Source organism: Myxine glutinosa, unplaced genomic scaffold (assembly GCF_964187855.1).
Source record: "Myxine glutinosa unplaced genomic scaffold, kmMyxGlut1.1 SCAFFOLD_1472, whole genome shotgun sequence".
NCBI lineage: Eukaryota > Metazoa > Chordata > Myxini > Myxiniformes > Myxinidae > Myxine > Myxine glutinosa.
Genome location: NW_027617567.1, coordinates 32,377 through 42,500, shown reverse-complemented (window position 1 = coordinate 42,500; position 10,124 = coordinate 32,377). Strand labels below are relative to the sequence as shown.

Below are 10,124 nucleotides of genomic sequence, written 5' to 3'. Positions count from 1 at the left end.
CCACAATAGGAGACCAGCTGTTACATTTCTTGTATACGTGCCAGTACCAAATAGCAAAAATGCATTGTGGCATATTTAACATCTGATTTAATTCTTCATTCGACTTTGACGGTGAATTTGTTAAAGATAAACGTTCTTCCACCTGAACTGACTTCAACATTAATGCGGATAGAAATCACTAATATATGCGAAAGAAAGCCTTGAAAAACACATCGCCTACGTTGCGGAAACTCTTGCGTCATAAAGAGAGTCTCTCACGGTTGCGATTGTGTTGAATGATTTTGGTTTGACTGCCAGACTGTAAATCCCCTCCAGGGACAGCTGTTCTCCACTCTTTGGGGAAAACTTTAATTGGTGCAGCAGGATGCTCGAGAAAAGGAAAAGCTGTACTTTTGCCAACTCTTCACCAACGCAGCGTCTTCGACCGGCTGAGAAAATGAGTACTCGTCGAATTAACTCACGATCGACTCCTTCACTACTTTGGTCCTGCAGAAACCGTTCTGGCCAAAACCTCTCAGGGTCCTTCCATATTTTTGGGTCTCGGTTCACAGACCACTGGTTTACGAATATGACGGTGTCTTTTGGGATATTAAAACCTTGAAGCTCGGTATCGGTGGTCGTTGCATGAGGAATGGTGATCGGCACAAAGCATGTATACCTCAGAACTTCGTACATGAATGCTTCCGTGAAAGGAAGATGGACACGATCTTCAGATCGTGGTAAGCGGTCTCTTCCGACGACCAGGTCGAGCTCCTTCTGGAGTCGGTTCTGCATTTTCGGGTATTTCATTACAAGAAGCAAGAACCACTGAAGGAAGGTGGACAGAGTGTCCTGGCTGGCTCCAAAAATATCCGTGAGGGTGCTTTCCACATGATGAGGCTCAAGTTTTATCTCGCCCTCACCAACTCCTCCGCCACCCTCAATGAGTTTAATAAAAGCATCGATCATATCTCGAACGGTTCCGTCGCGGTAGGTTTCTCGATGCTCTTCCACCTTTTTCTTGATAAAAGTGAAGAAGTCTCGGTTAACGAGTTCAAAATCGTGGAAAAGGGCACGGATCGGGTTGGGGAACTTCAGCAGCCAGGGCATGACGTCCACCAGACTCCCGGCACCCACGGTTTTCCCAAAGCTTTCCGAGTTTTCCAAAAGCTGTGTGAACTCGAGGTCATCGTGGTTATAGCGTCTCCCAAAGCATACGGCGGCCATCACATTTGCTACGGCTACCTTCAAAGCCCTGGAGGGGTCGATGGCACCACGTGTTGCACTCTCCCGGTGAAGGATGTGCACCAGGTCGAGCACCTCATGGAGAATGTGTTTCTCAAAACTGCGCTGGGCGCCCGTATTCCTCGTGGAGAATTCGCGTACCATGGAGTGAGTCAAACGCCTGTGGACCCGCCATAGCTCACTGTAGCTTCCGAAGGAAACGCTGCACCCATTTGAGACTAGACGGTACGAGGGGAAATCGGGACGTCCTGCAAAATCTGCAGCATGCTTGACGAGAGCCTCACGGATGGTCTCTTCGCCATTGATGACTACGATGTGCCGGCTGCCAAGCTTAAGGTGGAAAACGTCACCGTATTCGGCTGCCATGCGAGAAAACTTCAGGTGCGGCATGGACCCAAGTTGGAATGAATTTCCAATCAAGGGGAAGGCGATCGGGCCGGGTATACGTCGAAACCACTGGCGATGATCGCTGGAATCGCTCCTCCAACGCTTCCAACAAGGTGCCTTGAAAACGAGCAGCAGCGCGGCCAAAATGACCAGAGCCAAGGTTGGCGCACCAGGCACGTACCCCGCGATGTTGAAACTGTCGACATTCTCAGCATCATTCATATCACACACTCAGATCGTATATGGATCTGTAAGCAATGTGCGTTTCGGGTTGTGCAGAAGGCTGACTTTATCTGAGTGTGTATAACCCTTATATACTCTGCCTTTGCCACAAGCTCGATGCCAGCTGAAAGAGCCCTCTATATTGATTGGTCTGATAGAAATGGTCACATGGGACTCAAGGCCGTTATGACTTTTTTGGGGGGGATGGAAAAGGAGGAGCCTTCTTGTCCAGCCATGCCAGACTTTGAGGGTTTGTGGTGTTGGGACGTCCTGAGTCGCCCGATGCATGCTTTACAAATTCATGATCACTGATTGTGCAGCCCAAAAAACTCGTGAGCACTCAAACAGCTATCATATCAGGAATCCTCCCACCCTGACTCTTTTTTTTTTCTCCTCCTACTCTATCAGCTCTTTCCGTGTGCGGTAAGGAAAGAACGGCATGCGAAGAAGGTAAAAATTCAGGTGGAGGTCTTTATGAAGGTTTTTTTTGACAATGTTTTCATGCATAATTTTGACATCATCATGTGGGAAAACCCCTTCGATAGTTGATTCAAATTACCTTATTCTAGATCATTGCAGTGAATGTGATAGGTAAATCCATTAATTCGCACATGTATTAATATGTGCATTAAAAAAAAAGTTGTGTGCATTAAATAAACTTTCAATGTCTCTGCTTCTTTATTGCATAGACAAGAATGTGCTTTTGCGCAAGAATTGCCTTTTGAGAGTTTTCATCAAATAAACTTCAATTTTCTGAAAATTGTTAAAGAATACTGCGGATATTGTTTCGTCATTGTCTAAATCTTTTCACTTTTTTCGATGCATTATTACTTTTATTATTATTAATACTTTTATTATTATTATTACTTTTATTATTATTACTTTTATTATTACTTTTATTATTATTACTTTTGTTATTATTACTTTTGTTATTATTACTTTTATTATTATTACTTTTATTATTATTATTATTACTTTTATTATTATTTTTTAAATTATTATTATTACATTTATTATTATTACTTTTATCATTATTAATTTTATTATTATTATTACTTTCGTTATTATTACTTTTATTATTTTATTACTTTTATTATCATTGTTACTTTTATTATCATTCTCACTTTTATTATTATTATTACTTTTATCATCATTATTACTTTTATTATTATTATTACTTTTATCATCATTATTACTTTTATTATCATTATTACTTTTACATCTACCAAGTATATGAAGTGCAATATGTGAAGTGCATATTTAACCATCAGTGTGATTTAGTTTTAGTAGATTCAATGTTAGAGAAAATCCTGAACGATTAATATATACCGTGAATTTCAAAAAAAGAAAGAATACACCGCGTTTGATTGTAGGGATATATTTGTATCGGACTTAACAGAGGCCCAGGAAATTTTCGTTATTATTATAGGACATTATGTCTATATTATAAAAGGAGCCGTGTCTGTTTGGCAGTCTGTTTGTTTGTCTGTTTGTTGTGTTATAACTTGAGAACGGATTAACAGATTTAAATAAATCCAGCTATGGTGGATTCGGGTAACTGCCGGGTGCGTTTGTGATCCAAAAACAAAAAAAATACATATATATATATATATATATATATATATATATATATATATATATATATATATATATATATATATATATATGTACATGGACACGCGTGTCAAAACTGCAAATGCCAACACGTGACATTGGTTATCCCTGCATTGAGAGCAGGATCTCCCAGGAATCCTTTTTTTTCTTCCCCCATAGATTAACGATCGCAGCAAAGATTGGTATTTCCGTCAGCGAAGCTACGTGTCTTATATTCTAGTAATCTATAAAAGTAGACCAAAAAATGGCATTTGAAAGAAAACACCCTTAATTATAATTGCGTGCAAAATCAATTGATCTGTACTAAGCAATTGTCATTTGTCACGTTTCAGGATGGAAATATGTTTTAAGTATTTACAGCATTAATACACCTTGTACATATTTAAATTACTATATTTTCGGCTATGTCCAACAAGATGGTACGTATGTAGTGCAGTTACATTTGTGCTGATCTCTATATTCTGGGTTCAATTTCCGACATGAAGATATACTCTAAGTGGTGTTTTTACAGGCAGGGAGTTTCATTACATAGCGCCGCGCGTGTCCCTCGGATGGACATTAAACTAGGTGTCCCGTCTGCGAGCATCCGTTTGTGGATTTTAAAGATCCTACGGCCTCTTAGTAGAAGGGTAGAAGTAGAAGATCCTAGTAGAAGAGTTGTCGCTGGCACCCTGAACAAATTCCAAATTCCTGCCAAAACCAACTCCAGTTGAATGTCAAGTCAAACCAGCCAGTTCGTGAAAGACTAAGGCCAACAATACATGCTCTCTGATTTGCCGAGCAAAACTACTGGGAAATGGTCTTTGGAGGAGAGGAAGAGGGAGATCAATCAAATACTTATAGCTCCGATGTTAATTAAATATAAAAGTGTGTAGGAAATAATTCAACCGAATAATGACGTAGTTGCTTATGAATAGTAAAAATGATCGAGACGGTGGATGGTGAGCAGTAAGTCTGTCTGACATTAAGAGTAAGAATTTTGCAACAATTAAATATTTAAACCAATCAACCTAATTATTTATTTTAAATTTTACTTTTATATGACTATAAGGCATGGAATATTGCTCAATTATCATGTGTATTATTTCATTCTGTAAATACGTTAACACTGCAAGCTATCTCTTTCCAAGTAACCCCAATTTATACCAGTTTATCTGATAAATGTTATACAAAATTCTATTTTCAAAAATCATTAACAACATCCTTAACTTGGTTTCTCATATCCTTGTTCAATAAATCTTTCAGACCATTTGGAAAGAGCATATATTGTGCTTCTAGAAGTTTCCTGTGTGTAATTCCTTCTCTAAAACTAGATGGTATTCATAGAATACTTACCCTGAGCAGTCAACTTGGTGTGAGCCAACTCTTCTGTTTTTGAACGTTTTTTTTTCTTTGATCGAATGTGGCTGCCAGACCACGTGAGCAATTACATCATAAATTTATATTCTCTAATATAATTGTTGCATAGATCACATTCAATAAATTTCAAACTGATCAGACCAAGTGTTGTCCCTCTCGAATTATGACATCATAATTCCGTCATCATTGACGTCATCTGTAACAACACCTATTTATCATGCGGAGTTCTTTACAATGAGCCATATTTCAATTTTTTTCATGGAGAGGTTTTGGAGATATAGAGGCGCAACGTTCTTCGGTGTTTCTAAGATGGCACCTGCACCACGTGACCTATGACGTCATAATTTAAAAAAATATTCTCCAGAAGGAAGCGCTCCAGTGAAAATTTGGTGTCCATCAGTCCAACAGTTGCAGAGAAAAATAATTCATACTGATCGGATCAAGCGTTGTACTTGTCGAATGATGACGTCATAACGAAGGCACCGATGACATCATCATAAACATATGTTATTCCTCATGGGGAGTCTGACAATGAGCCATGTTTCAATTTTTTCCATATGATTGGAATGGAATTCATAATTATGAATAAAAAATTCTGCAGGCAGAGGCGCTCCTGTTGTAAAATTTTGTGTCAATAGGACCAACGGTTGCCGAGAAAATGAATTTTAAAAATGCAGACACAGCACACGTATGCCACACGTATGTAACCGAATGCCGAACACTGATTTTCGCTTTGCGACCACAGGGTAATTAGCCCTCTCTTTCTCAGCAGTTGAACAAATAATGCATTATTTTCATACACAGGGAAGAAGGAATAACACTGTAACGAGATCCCTCCATCAATTTCCAAAGTCAATAAACAAAAGAGTGAGAGAGATTGTCATTGATAAATGCACAGGACATTGCCGTGGATCATCACTCACAAGGGACTGTGTGTAATAGACATGTGGTTTTTTACATGTTCACATGAACACCAGCCCCAGACCATCCCCCAAAGGTGGAGGTAAAAAGAAAAAAAACTATAAAGCATCCCTAATGCAAAGCCCGTCCACGTCCACTTTGTACTCAAACTAAACTTGATGAAAACAACAGTAAAAAATAAAATGCGAATTTTATTAATTCGTGTTCTCCTTGTTCTCGAATGAAAAGGTTTGCTGTAAATTTGATGACAAAAAACTCAAATGGTAAAAAACAGGTTATGGCCTGTAGAGACACAATGAGGCTCTAATGGTAAATACATAAAGAAACATGAAGCAATAAAAAAATCCAGTCGTCTTAAGCCATGTCGTCGTGACCGGGCTAATAAGGGCTGATTATACTTATTATGCCTTTGCACTTTGACATATGGTTTGGTGAATTTTCTTATAATTTGACATATGGTCATATTCTCATCATAAAGGTTTGGTGAATATTACATGATAAAAGCTCAAATGGTAAAAAGGGATGGCCTGGACACACACACACACACACACACACACACATACACACACACACACACACACACACACACACACACACACACACACACACACACACTGACATGTGAAAAATGCACACACACACTTACACACACACACACACACACATACACACTCACATTGACATGTGAAAAATGCACATACACACACACACACACACACACACACACACACACACACACACACACACACACACACACACACACACACACACACACACACACACACACACACACATTGACATGTGAAAAATGCACACACACACATACATACATACACACACATACACACACACACACACATTGACATGTGAAAAATGCACACACACACACACACACACCAACTGAGATACGCACACACTGAGATACACACAACCATACATGCACACACACAAACTGAGATATACATACATACATACACACACACACGCGCGCGCGCAAATGCAAAACCCCATCTCCCGTTGCGTGGCGGACAGGCTAATAAAATGAAATGGCAAAGGAAAAGTGGAAACAGAGGAGAGAAGAGAGCATCTTTGACACAGGGAGCATACTCACTAACCTCTACAATCATGTGTTCATATGAAAATGAGGTTTGTAAATATTAGTATAGTCTTGTTAGATGCACCACGAACATCGAGTTGGCAAGATAACCTCGAGGTATCCACACTCACCTCGGAGTTGTCTGACCCTCGTTGGAATTTCATACCGGCTGTAATTTGTCAACATGGTGTTTCGCAGACCAAGCGGGGCATAAATGTGTGGGTGCCGTCCCTTGGATGGATGTTGGACTGGGTATGCCATTTGCCGCCATTAGTTGGTGGATGTTTAAGATCCACAGTGTGCTTTACAAAGAGTAGGTGTCTAGGTGAGTTATCGCCGGCACCATGGCCAAATTCCTTCTGTAACCTACAGGCGGCACTGCATCTGCGGCACAAGCACACCCCGAGCAAAGATGGTACCCGCCGGCATGTGCTGCATACGACAGAAGAAGAAAAAGCCCACAAACTTCACAAAGTTATTGCCATAACTTGAAACGTTGATGTAAATCAAGTATATTCTTGGTGAACATACAACAGTTAGTGCTGAATTAAAAATCGAGACGATTCGCACTTCAAACTTTATCATCACTCTATCCTTAGCTTCTATCTTATTCTTCTTCTTTATAATATTATTTTTATTATTTATAATTTTTTTTTGTATATCTTCTTCTATCTTCTATCTTCTTATTTATATATATATATATATATATATATATATATATATATATATATATATATATATATATAAAAGAAAGTTTTTGTTTGTTTGTTTGTTTGTTTGTTTGTTTGTCTGCACACGCTAATCTCCTGAATGGTGAAAGATAGGAGGAAACCTCGAAAACAAAAAATGTCGGGATGGGCCCCGGGAAGGTTATAGGCTAGGTGGCGAGGCCGGGCTGGGCCCATTTCGCAATTAAAAGCTGAGCTGAATTATAGTAGTCAATCTTCTACGGTCGCGAGTAAAAGCTGAATTATAGTAGTCAATCTTCTACGGCCACGAGTAAAAGCTGAATTATAGTAGTAAATCTTCTACGGCCACGAGTAAAAGCTGAATTAAAGTAGCCAATCTTCTACGGCTGCGTGTAAAAGCTGAATTATAGGAGTAAATCTTCTACGGCCACGAGTAAAATCTGAATTATAGTAGTCAATCTTCTACGGCCACAAGTAAAAGCTGAATTATAGTAGTCAATCTTCTACGGTCATGAGTAAAAGCTGAATTATAGTAGTAAATTCATTCAAAAAGAACCCGGGCAACGCCAGGTGCTTTCGGCTCGTGTATATATATAAAAGAAAGTTTTTGTTTGTTTGTCTGCACGCGCTAATCTCCTGAACGGTGAAAGATAGGAGGAAACCTCTGAAACAAAAAATGTCGGGACGGGCCCCGGGAAGGTTATAGGCTTGGTGGCCAGGCCGCTCGAGGCCGCCTCGGTCGGGCTGGGCCCATTTCGCAATAAATCTTCTTCTTTCAAAATTCTCTTGAAGTACAACTTATGCACTTAATAGGAATATCTGACTGATTACAACACATACTTTCAAAATTCTCTCTCGCGGGACCCAACAGAAGAAAGAACAAGGAATCGTTGAGCACTAACTGATACTGGGCTCGCGTCAGACCCATGTACAGAAGATTAAATTCATTCAAAAAGAACCCGGGCAACGCCGGGTGCATTCAGCTCGTCCATCACAAGAGTTTCTTGTCTGTCTTGCCTGAAGCTAATAAAAGTATTTTCTTGCCTGAAGCTAATACAAGTCTTTTTTTGCCTGAAGCGGATTTAAGTCTTTTCCTTCCTGAAGCTAATAAGTCTTTTTTTTGCCTGAAGCTGATAAAAGTCTTTTCCTTCCTGAAGCTGATAAAAGTATTTTCCTTCCTGAAGCTGATAAAAGTATTTTCTTGCCTGAAGCTCATAAAAGTATTTTCCTTCCTGAAGCTGATGAAAGCCTTTTCCTTCTTGAAGGTGATAAAAGTATTTTCCTTCCTGAAGCTGATAAAAGTATTTTCCTTCCTGAAGCTGATAAAAGTCTTTTCCTTCCTGAAGCTGATAAAAGTCTTTTCCTTCCTGAAGCTGATAAAAGTCTTTTCTTGCCTGAAGCTAATAAGTCTTTTTTTTGCCTGAAGCTGATAAAAGTCTTTTCTTGCCTGAAGCTGATAAAAGTATTTTCTTGCCTGAAGCTGATAAAATATTTTCTTGCCTGAAGCTGTTAAAGTATTTTCCTTCCTGAAGCTGATGAAAGCCTTTTCCTTCTTGAAGGTGATAAAAGTATTTTCCTTCTTGAAGCTGATAAAAGTATTTTCCTTCCTGAAGTTGATAAAAGTCTTTTCCTTCTTGAAGCTGATAAGTATTTTCCTTCCTGAAGCTGAAAAAAGTATTTTCCTTCCTGAAGCTGATAAAAGTCTTTTCTTGCCTGAAGCTGATAAAAGTATTTTCTTGCCTGAAGCTGATAAAAGTATTTTCCTTCCTGAAGCTGATGAAAGTATTTTTTTGCATGAAGCTGATAAAAGTCTTTTCTTGCATGAAATGTATAAAAATACTTTTCTTGCCTGAAGCTGATCAAAGACTTTTTCTTGCCTGAAGTTAATAAGACTTTTTTTGTCTGAAGTTGATAAAAGTCTTTTCCTTCCTGAAGCTGATAAAAGTATTTTCTTGCCTGAAATGGATAAAAAGTCTTTTCTTGCCTGAAGCTGATAAAAGTCTTTTCTTGCCTGAAGCTGATAAAAGTATTTTCTTGCCTGAAGCTGATAAAAGTATTTTCCTTCCTGAAGCTGATAAAAGTCTTTTCTTGCATGAAATGGATAAAAATACTTTTCTTGCCTGAAGCTGATCAAAGACTTTTTCTTGCCTGAAGTTAATAAGACTTTTTTTGTCTGACCTGGAGGGAGGAGTGTGATTGAAGTGAGTGTGGGAGTTTGTTCCAGAGGCGGGAGAAAAGAGGAATGAAAGAGTGAAGGTGAGCAGAGAGCCGAGATTTCGGCAGTTTAACCATCAGAGGGTGGCTGGCAGATCTTGTGCGACCTGTAGGAATATTTGGGGGACAGAGCACAGAGAGAGCTGGGGGAGCAAGGCCGGAGAGGAGTCGGTAGAAGACAGAAAGACCACCTACCTGCCTGCGGTGAGTGAGTGAAAGGCCCTCAGAGATAGCTTCATCGCGGGAGATTCCAATGATTCTGAAAGCTTTGGATTCAACAGCGTGAAGCCGAGCCAGGTGTGAGGCAGGAGCACCAGCCCATAGGGGAGAACAGTATTCCATTGAGCTGTGGATGAAAGCCTTGTATGTGGTGAGGAGCTCAGGTGTGCCTAGGAAGG

At 39.5% G+C, this 10,124-nt stretch overlaps 1 pseudogene across 1 annotated transcript in view; it reads right to left on the bottom strand.

The window, feature by feature from the left end:
- LOC137416357 (cytochrome P450 1B1 pseudogene) overlaps window positions 1–2,143 on the bottom strand; it is a 2,479-nt pseudogene extending 336 nt beyond the window's left edge. The window contains exon 1 of the transcript XR_013621635.1: window positions 1–2,143. This exon is cut by the window's left edge and continues 336 nt beyond it. The product of XR_013621635.1 is annotated as a cytochrome P450 1B1 pseudogene (transcript).
- Between the last annotated feature and the right edge of the window lie 7,981 nt (window positions 2,144–10,124).